We start from the raw sequence: 10,171 nt of genomic DNA on the forward strand, positions 1-10,171 counted from the left end.
TAGTCATTTTTTCGTCATTTTTTTTATCACATTTTTGTCATTTTTTTGGTAACATTTTGTCACATTTTTGTCATTTTTTCGTACATTTTTTAGCAAATCTTTGTCAATTTTTTATTAAGTTTTTGTCCTTTTTTGTCAGATTTTTGTCATTTTTTCGTCATTTTTTTTATCACATTTTTGTCATTTTTTGGTCTTTTTTTTGGTCTTTTTTGTCACATTTTTGTAATTATTTTGTTAAATTTTTATCACATTTTTGTCATTTTTTGGTAACATTTTGTCACATTTTTGTCATTTTTTCGTACATTTTTTAGCAAATCTTTGTCAATTTTTTATTAATTTTTTGTCCTTTTTTGTCACATATTTGTCCTTTTTCGTAATTTTTGGGTCAATTTCTTGTGACATTTTTCCCACTTTTTCATACATTTTTCGTCACTTTTTTGTCAATGTTTTCTCACTTTTTTGTCACATTTCCATCATTGTTTTCGTCTCAGTTTTGTTTCTATCTTCACAGCTTTTTTTCCAGAAGCTTTTGGACTGGGATAAAGCCAAACTGGAGAAAATGTGCTCGGTTCAGGTGGGTGTTAAGGGGTTAATTTGGCCTGGGACAAAATATAGTCTCGCAATACTTTCTATACTTGTGTTTGGAGTATTGCCCACATTTCTTTCTTTATTTTCTGTCATGTATGCCATATACCATTGTATTTATTTTGTTCTTAAATTTAAAGGTACTAAAAAGATTTGAATAATACTTGTGTTTGGAGTGAACTGCGGAGAAATTAACATCAGTTTCATCAGGGACATTTGGCAGCACGTTCTCAAGAGGAACTCTGACAGAGACGCAGGACTTTGTGAAGAACAGCAGCGGAGTAGAAGAAGAAGAAGGACTCACAAAGACATTAATGGTGAGTTGTGCTTTGGTGTCGCTGTTGTTGTGAGTAAAATGGCGATAACTGAGCCTACCATTTAATATAATATGATATAATATCCTTACATATTACATTTGAGTTTTGGAATTGTCATCACAGTTGGTCAGCTGCACTACGTACAATAAAGTAGTTTTTAAATTGGGTTAAATGTGATGTACATACCCTCAATGGGAGCTTGGGGGCGCTGTTTTAGCAAATGTCTTCTATTGTCGTAATTCAGGGATAAGACAAACGACCACTTGTGTCGTATGGATTTGGAGGACTTGTTGGAGGAGGAAAAAGCTGTTTCAGATTTACCTTCCGTACCTACAGCTTCATCACAGAAATAAAAAAAATACATACTATATGATCAGATATTCCACCAAATCATGTCCTTTGGTTCATCCTCAGAGAAAGATGCTGCATTAATTAGCAGATTGGCGGCGCGGTGGCTTATGGGTTGTCACATTTCTGTTTGTCTTCTCTGTGTCACGTTAGTTTGAACTGTGTTGAGTAACTGTCTTGTTGTTGTTTCTCCTACGTTTGTGTTGTTTGTTTTGTTGCCTGTAAACTGTGCACGCTGCTGTTTGTGCCATTTCTGTGTTTTGTCTGATTGTTTCGTGGACGCCCTCGAAAATGAGATGCTGCATCTCAAGGGGCTTTCCATTAATAAACAATAAACATAGCTCCTAATCGCCGACAAGTTAGCATCAGAGGTCCCTATGCTAAAGTGGCGATAGTTAGCATTGAGGCTCCATTCCCTAACGCCTTCCTAATTGACAGCACAATTCGGAAGCTTCTTATCATGTTCAGCTTAAGATGAAATATGATCTGCACTATGACCATGTGATATTTGGCTTCTTCTCTGAAAACACAAACTGTGAGAAAACCTTTATCATAAACCTGTTGTTGCTTCAGGCAAAAAAATGTATCCATAAATGCAAGTTCTCTGGGAAAAAGCCAATCTTTTCTGTCTTTCAAAAAAGCTTACAACTGTATGGTTGCTCCATTTCGTCATTGGATAATCACAAAGCTGTTAAAACGTATGATATTTATTGAACGTATTTCAGTGATTATCTAATGGTGATTGAACTCACGAGCCTGCCACATTGTTTTCATGGCTGAAAGTCCTTTCTGCTGACCGGCATTGCGCTCATGGTATTGAATGTTGTCGCCACTTTTGGATGCCTTTGTGAGGAAATGGTTGGACCATAGTCCATATGAGCTGGAAGAGACGATTTTGCATTTAGTGCAAAATCTAGCCTATTCTTTGACCATATGTTGACTGCAGAAAGCTGTTAGCTGCACTTAATTTACTCTTTACTTTATTTTATTTATCTTTATTTTCTATTTTCTGCTGTTCTTTTCTCCCCTTTTGTATGATTTCATGTCGTTACCCTGTACCCCTTAGTTGTCGCTCACTCTATGCAAACCTTAAATTAAAATAAAATAAAATAAAAAAAGCTTCTTATCATGGCGGACGCTGATGCACATCCGGTTTGGCGGTAGACCTCTTACCAATTTTCACGTTTCGGATGGGGCCTGGGCCTGATACATCTCCAGTCTGCAAAAGAATGTCTTGGATTCGACCAACTTGACCAACTCTCAGAGATCTTCGACTTGAACTACCTTGAACACCCCTCGGAATCAGTTTGCTTGTTTTACTTTGTACACATCTACAACATGAGCCCAGGCTCCAGCTGCAGCCCAGTTAAAGCCTACAACAGCACAACTGAAAGCCTGTTTTTCTTTTTTTTTTCCTGCCAGGCCCAAAATTACCGCAGCCCACAAGGAAAGGTCTGGACTCTCCCAATTACCCAGCACGTCACTGACTATGTGCCACTGCCCTGTGGGTTATTGTTGGTTAAGTTGTTTTTTATGACACAAAAATTAAGGTAAAAGCGAGAAATGGAAAACCGCTATGCCCCTCTCAAAGTGCAGTATTTCCTCAAAGAGTTTGGGTGATTCAAACATCCATCACGAAAAATGCTAAGCTCATCTCAAACAAAACTTTCCTGACTGTAAAGTGAATCGTAAGCACAGCTCCTGCGGCTTGTGTTTGGGTTGCGGCGCCGCGGTTGTAGACTTGTGTTCGTCTGATTAGTGGTGGGAAAGAGCACCTCTCGCTGTCTCCATAATGAGCCCCTGATTGACTGGGGAACAGTTATGTAATCAGGGGCTGGTTTGTCTGAGCGAAGCAGACATGAGCCTAAAATGTAGTAATTGCACTTCTTTGCTCCTGCACCATCTATGTTCTGCAATATGATGATCTTTGATGGCTACATTCAGATGGAGCTGCACCGGGACAAGTGGTCGTTGATGATTCTCGGGCTGGAGTTTGCAACTTTTCTCTCAAAACCTTGGTACAAACAATACACAAACTACCGTAAATTCTCTAATACTGGCCAATTCCATTAGCGGCCGGGTCTCTAACAGTGGCCAGGTTCGAGGCTGACGGAGGCAAATTAAAGTCAGCCTCTAAATCAGGCTGGGGCTATTATTAGAAACTATAGTGGTAGAAATATTCCCCATGTTAGGAATTTGTCCCATGCTCGTGTAAATGAAAACTCACGTGCAGGAAGTAAACAAACGGGAACCCAGGCCGGGGCGTGGGCGCTGCGGAGTTGAGCTGATCCAAGCGTAACTTTGACACAGATTTAGCCACTTTTCAAACCTCCTGTGACTATATTTGGAAACAGGGCAAACAACAAATGTTTGTGACCCTCCATGGTTTTAATAAACCATCGCGTCTTCAAAGCACGTCCAGCTGCTCCGTGTGCAGGTCAGTCCCACGCCTCAAAAATAACTCCTCCCATCAGTGCGAGCGTCTCGTCTTTTCTCGGGTCAGTCTCATGATCGATCACAAACACAAACGCTCCGTCTAAACTCGCCTTTTACACAAGATAACAACAAATAATCCGGTCCGCGGTAAAAACGAAACAGAAACCTGCAGTGACATTAATGTCAAAGCTTCGCTAACAGCAACGAAACACTTCCTGTTGTCCCGACAAAATAAAAGGCGTCAGTGTTCCAGCCGCTGGGAGAGGGTTTGAAATGTTAATTAATAAATGAACCTAATATTTTAGGTGCAAATGGACACAAATCTCGTTTTTCTTCATTTTCCTGGTCGTCCGCTTTGCTGAAATAGAAATAAAGGCCTGTCTCTAATTGTGGCCTGGTTCCAATAAAGGCCTGGTCCTAGATGCCCTTGAGTAAATAAAGGCCCCGGCCTATATTAGAGCATTTACGGTATATACAGTTTATATGTTTATATGTCACGGGGGGGGAGAATTTACCGTTTGGTTGATTGTAGCGCATTGGTAGTGAAATTTCTTACTATAATTTTAGTATAATGGCTCTGTCTGAGGCACACTTAGATAGCTCTACAGTATTAATGACTCTGAGATAAATATATCTGTCTACAATATTTTTAGAAAAGATAGGAATAGGCATGGTAATGGATTTTCCATTTATTTGTAAAATGATGCTTGTGCGCAAATTCATCCTGGAAGACCTACCAGCTGCATTCATTCATCACCTCATCACCGGCGGCGCACTCCAATCATCCAATCACGGACCCCGCTCAAGCCGCCTTCACAACGGCCAATCACAGCAGCTGCTCATCCCCTCACCAGCAGTTCATCGCTCAGGATCCCTTTTTTAAGCTCCCTGGTCAATCACTCAGCCGTTTGCCAGCCGTGCTACGACCCTCCTCCACCCCTTTCTCCGCCTGGCTCCTCCTCGGCTCCGCTCATCGTCAAGTGGCCGACCCAGGTCTCTTCCACCACCACCAGGGTCCAGGCTCCGGGGAAGATCGTGGCTATCATTCGTCAAAGCCATGCATTCCATATTGTTCGTTCAGTCTGAGCCCCAATAATGATTCATGTTCGTTAATAAAACACTCACACTGTCATTCTGTTTCTGTGAGTCTTTTCACAGTTCAACTTCCTCAGCATAAACCAATGGTTGTTGGCCGTTGTTGTCGACCTCCTATCTCTACTGTGCAGTACACTGATGAAATATGTCACGCACTTATCAAAGTGATAGATAGGTATGGGGACATGTATCTACTTGTGGATCTAAACACTGGTTGTCTTCTTGTGCTTTGAAAGACAGATTGGCTACTTGCTTGTGTATAGGTCATATGTGTCAGCTTATTAATGCACCGACAAGAATTACTTGTAACTCACTGGGAACAATATGCAAGTCATGCATTGATCATATTTACACTATTTTAACTTCCATTCTGTAGTAATCGTCCGTAGAGCGAGGTCGGGGAAACCGTAGCACCCGGAGGAAACCTGGCTGCCTTCAATGCTCCTCTGATCCTCTGAAATGGTGCCGCGCCTCCTGGGTTTGTCACTGTTTCAGAGCGTGGTGTCCTGCACTGGCTTGCTCCCTCCGCTCCCCAACAGTCTTTCACCATCTTCTCCTCATTTGTCCCTTTTTAGTTTCCTGTAGCGCCTCCACTGTGCTGCAGGTGTGGGGGGCTCTTGGTGCCTCTGCAGTGTTTCAGAAGAAGAAATGTGTAGGTCTCAAATGTCTTGAGCTCATAAGTTACTTTTTAAAAAGCTTCTTTCCCCAGGAACGCTTTAGCGACACTTTTCAGGGTCACTGTCATCGAAATGCCAGAAATTGTGCCTTTGTTGAGCTGAGGAAGCTGAGAAAACAAGCTTTTTGTAATCAAGCAGAACAGTTACTTTCACGCTAATATTTTTTGCTTTAGTGACACCTCAAACATCTGAACAGTGATTTCCTTCTATCTCTCTCACATGAGAGACAAGCAAAAAAAACATCTTCTTTCTCATATACGCTGTAATGAAATGTGCCGCTGGAGACTGTGTCCGGATAAGGGGGCCGGGGTTAGCATTTTTAGCATGCTTGTCAGGGGCTTTTTTTTTAGGTCTGCTTCCTTGATCCCAATTTTCCACCATTGCTACGAAAAATAATAATAATAATGCATTGGTTTTATATAGCGCTTTTCTGGACACTCAAAGACGCTTTACATTGCACTATTCGTTCACTTCATACTCGGTGGTGGTAAGCTACTATTGTAGCCACAGCTGCCCTGGGGTAGACTGACGGAAGCGAGGCAACCAGTCTGCGCCATCGGCCCCTCAGACCACCACCAACCACTCACTCACTCACTACATTCGCTAGGCTTCCTGGTGTTCCCAAACGGTCTCCCATCCAAGTACCGACCAGGCCCTTCCCTGCTGAGCTTCCCAGGTCTGACGGGATTGGGCATCACAAAGGCGGTATGACCACGAAAAACACCACTAACCAAAACCTTTTCAAGTGTAACTTGTATTTTCGTCTGAGAGACCCTGTCAGATCAAAAATAATGTCTACAACTAAAATATTTACACCGCAGCTGCACAAGGCTTCAATGCACCCGTCCACACTGAAACACTTAATTGACGTCTAAAGATGTCATTGGCAATCAGAAACAGCCTATTTCAATAAAAGGTTCGATCTTTTTGTCTCACTCCCATTTCTTCATGTTGCATATTGACATTCTACTCGGAACCCTGTTTGTTGAATTTGTTCAGGTGAAATCTGCCTATGATTGAATGAAAAACAGAGGGATTTCACAATTGAGATCCTATTCAAACCATTCACATCAGCAAGAGCCGTTCGAAAGAGCCGATTCGGCCACGAGCGTCACTACTCAAGATCTGCAGACGAGTCCCTGGATGCTGCACGACACTCGACCTTGTGCTCCTAACAGTCGGCTCCAGCAGCATTAAAGAATATGTAGTGTAGAGTCTCTTGATGGAGAACACTCTCACAATAGGCTCCATTTTCCAGCGTGTTTTAGTTCCCGATATTGAGCGTACACACATCCACACATCATCCTAAACAATAAACTGAGGGGAAATGAAAAAGCACTCCCACATAAAGACCTATTTCTATTCGATAACACTGAAACATTGGGAAAGGCATTGGGGGAAAGACATCTCATTGCTTTAAGGTGAACGCAACCGGAAACAATCTTTCTCAAGCTGGTATATATTGAAAAATGTGAAAATAAGCCTTCAATTTGTTGTCATAATCATATCAATGCACGCCGGCCAAATTACATCTATTATAATGAATTTGCAGGAAGATTACTGTTGTTTGTTCAATCTCCGCACTTCATTTAATGGGGAGTGGCAGCATGATTTATGGGAGCTCAGAAAACGGATTTATTTGGTGCACATTTGCTCCGCTGTTCGTAACTTGCAACAAGGGCCTTATCTCTGAATTAATGAACGTTTGCTACAGTCTGGGGCACTTTTATTTGTTTTGTTTACTTGAGTCTGCGGTTTGACTTTTGCAATTTGGAGATGCTGCTTCCATTTGAGGTGCATGAGCAGAATGCTTAATTCTGCTACCTACTTCTGAAGGTTTTGTAAATGTGCACAAAAATCCTGTTTTACCATCAAGGTATGAAGGAAATGCAAGGCTTATGTGGTCATGCTGTCTCTGTTTTAAATGCCTTGTTATGTGCAGGACATCGCCAACATGTTTCCACTTGCATGGGCTTCTTGAAGAGCACTTTAAAAAACAATTGAAGTGCTGAATACAGTGAAAATTACACGTTAAAGAGGAAAAAAAGTGGGGCCCGCGGGCCAAATGTGGCCCGCCGAAGCAATTCTGTTGGCCCGACAGAGAGTGACTTGCTTTTGCTGCTGTGGTTAACACTAACTCTCTTCCATTGGTAAATATGGATGCAGTACACTTTTTGGCCACCAGCGTCAAATTGGGGGTGCTGTTTCACTCCTTTCATGAAGTTAAAGGGGGGGTATTATGCAAAATCGACTTTTTCAAGCTTTACATCATGTTATTATGTCATTCCCTCATTAAAAACATGCGTGAAGTGTTGCCTTGGCACATTCACATATTTTTGAGTAATCTGTAAAAACTCTGATGGCGGCCATTTTAGGGATAGGTTTGCCTGAGTCCTCCTAGGAACGCCCCCACCTCCTGGAGACGCCTCCGAGCTTTCGTCACCAGCCGAGTAACCAACCACTGCTCCTCAGCAGAACCCCCTCCCCACTGATGCCACAGACAGCGTGTGGAGGGGGCGTGTCGGAAAGGGTCAGAGGTTCTTAAAGAGACAGAGGCCTATTTCAAGACATTCGCTACAGCCATTTTGAGAGAGACATTTTATACAAGGCAGTTCTTCTAATTTACTGCATTTACAGACCAACAGAAGGTTTGGTCATCATTGTAGTGTGATATAGACTGGTGCTATGTGATTGAAAAAAGCACAATACCCCCTCTTTAAGAAAACACTGTTGTGGTTGTACAGAGCATTGTAGCATCAACTTTCACGTTTCCAACTTTTTTTATTTGTCCTTTATTGATCCAGGACAAAACTCATTGAGATAAAAATCTGTTTTTCAAGAGTGTCTTTCAAATGTGTACCGAATATATAATAAAGTAACTTTTATTATTTGCAGTTACATGTTTCACGCTTGACATCGCCGTGTTTGGCCCGCGACCCATCGGCACTTTTTTATTTTGGCCCACGGAGACAAAAAGTTTGGCCACCCCTGCATTAAACAGTCATGTCTCTAGCTGCGTTAAAAGCTGAAGAAATGAGCGGCCTCCTCTCATTGTCCACTTTGTTAAAGACATTCAAATCGGCTGCTCACGGTCTTTTAGCACCAGTTAAAATCCGAGCAGCTCCATGTTGGACAAGTTGCAGGTCGGCGAGTGATGAAATGCATTGCAGAAGTCAAAGCGATTCGTAATAAAAGCATGAATCAAAATCTCTAAATGATGCCAACGTTTTGGCTTTGGACAGGTGCCGTGGCTGATGAAAGCTGGACTCGACAACAGAGCCATGGAGCTTCAGAGCAGTGTCCAGCGTCCCACCAAGGAAGGTCACTGTGGGTTCTAGGTATAGATTAAAGCAACACAGATCTACACGAGAGGACGGGGCATCATGTAGACCAAACAGCAAGACCGTTTTCTTATTATCATTACAATAAAAAAGAACGCTCATGCGCTGTTTACTTTAATACACTTTGGAAAATGTTTACTGTAATATTCACTCTCGCTGGTTTAAAATGGAACTCAGAATGGAAAGTGCAACAGTCTTCAGTGGATGGAAGTGAGAGGAGCTATAGGGAGAAAAGAAGGTGGCCAAGTACAGAGCCTTGGGGCATTCTATATGTCCTAAACCAGGGGTGTCGGTGGGTCGCGGGCCACATATTTTGTAAAGGACTGTGGCCTCATAAATAACAACATCTTACACTTATAGCACTTTATCAGCCTGTGTCACATGTTTTTCAAAGTGCTACATAAAGTCATGATCCATTCACTCCACATTCGATGGCAGTAAGTTACTATTGTAGCCACAGACGCCCAGGGACAGACTGACAATTGACTACATGGCTATAATATGCTGTTTACATCCTGATCTCTTATTATGTCAGTGCCCTCTGCTGGACACTTGTGGAATTCTTTCCTTTTTTAAATTTAAGCTGCCCCCTAGTGGCTGGATTGGGCAAACTGTTTTTTTTCTTCTAATAATCCATAACTCTGCTCAGGGGGCTGGAGACTTCATGCTCCTCAAAGGGCCAAATTAAATCATCCCGCGGGCCACACGAGATGATCCTTGACCTTGACACATGTGTCCGAAACCTTTTCAGGAACAACAGGTGGCCGTGTCACAGTCTGCTTTTCAACTAAGCAGGACTTAACACTTTGAATTACTTTGGTTACAAATGTTCAACAAACAAAAAAATATATATATATTTTTGATAAGAGTCAAACCAGCACAGAACCTACTTCACTTATTCCATTACTGATGGATGGATGGATGGATGGATGGATGGATGGATGGATGGATGGATGGATGGATGGATGGATGGATGGATGCTTTACTATTACCCAATGGGGGGACATTCAGGTGTCCAGTAGCATAAAGTACATCCAGTTAACTGACATACACAGCACCAAAATATACAACAAATGCTTGGTACTATTGCTGTATTATTGTTATAATTTGGTGGCAAAGTGGTTTTGCATCCTAGATAAAGCTTCAAGATTTTATTTTTTTTTGTCCCGAGGGTAATTTTTCTTGGGAAATACAATGACATGATGACAGGATCAGTGAACCCATACAGTTCAACATAAAACACAGTTCAGTCAATCCCACACACAGATCACCGCTCTGCTGTTTGGCCTGAGTTCATGAGGTTTGACTGAAATGGGGGGAATCAGTTCATAGACCTTTTTAGGCATCTTATGTCAGGTGGTGCACTGTGTAG

The sequence above is a fragment of the Gobius niger genome (assembly GCF_951799975.1).
Source record: "Gobius niger genome assembly, chromosome: 17".
In the NCBI taxonomy this organism is placed as follows: domain Eukaryota; kingdom Metazoa; phylum Chordata; class Actinopteri; order Gobiiformes; family Gobiidae; genus Gobius; species Gobius niger.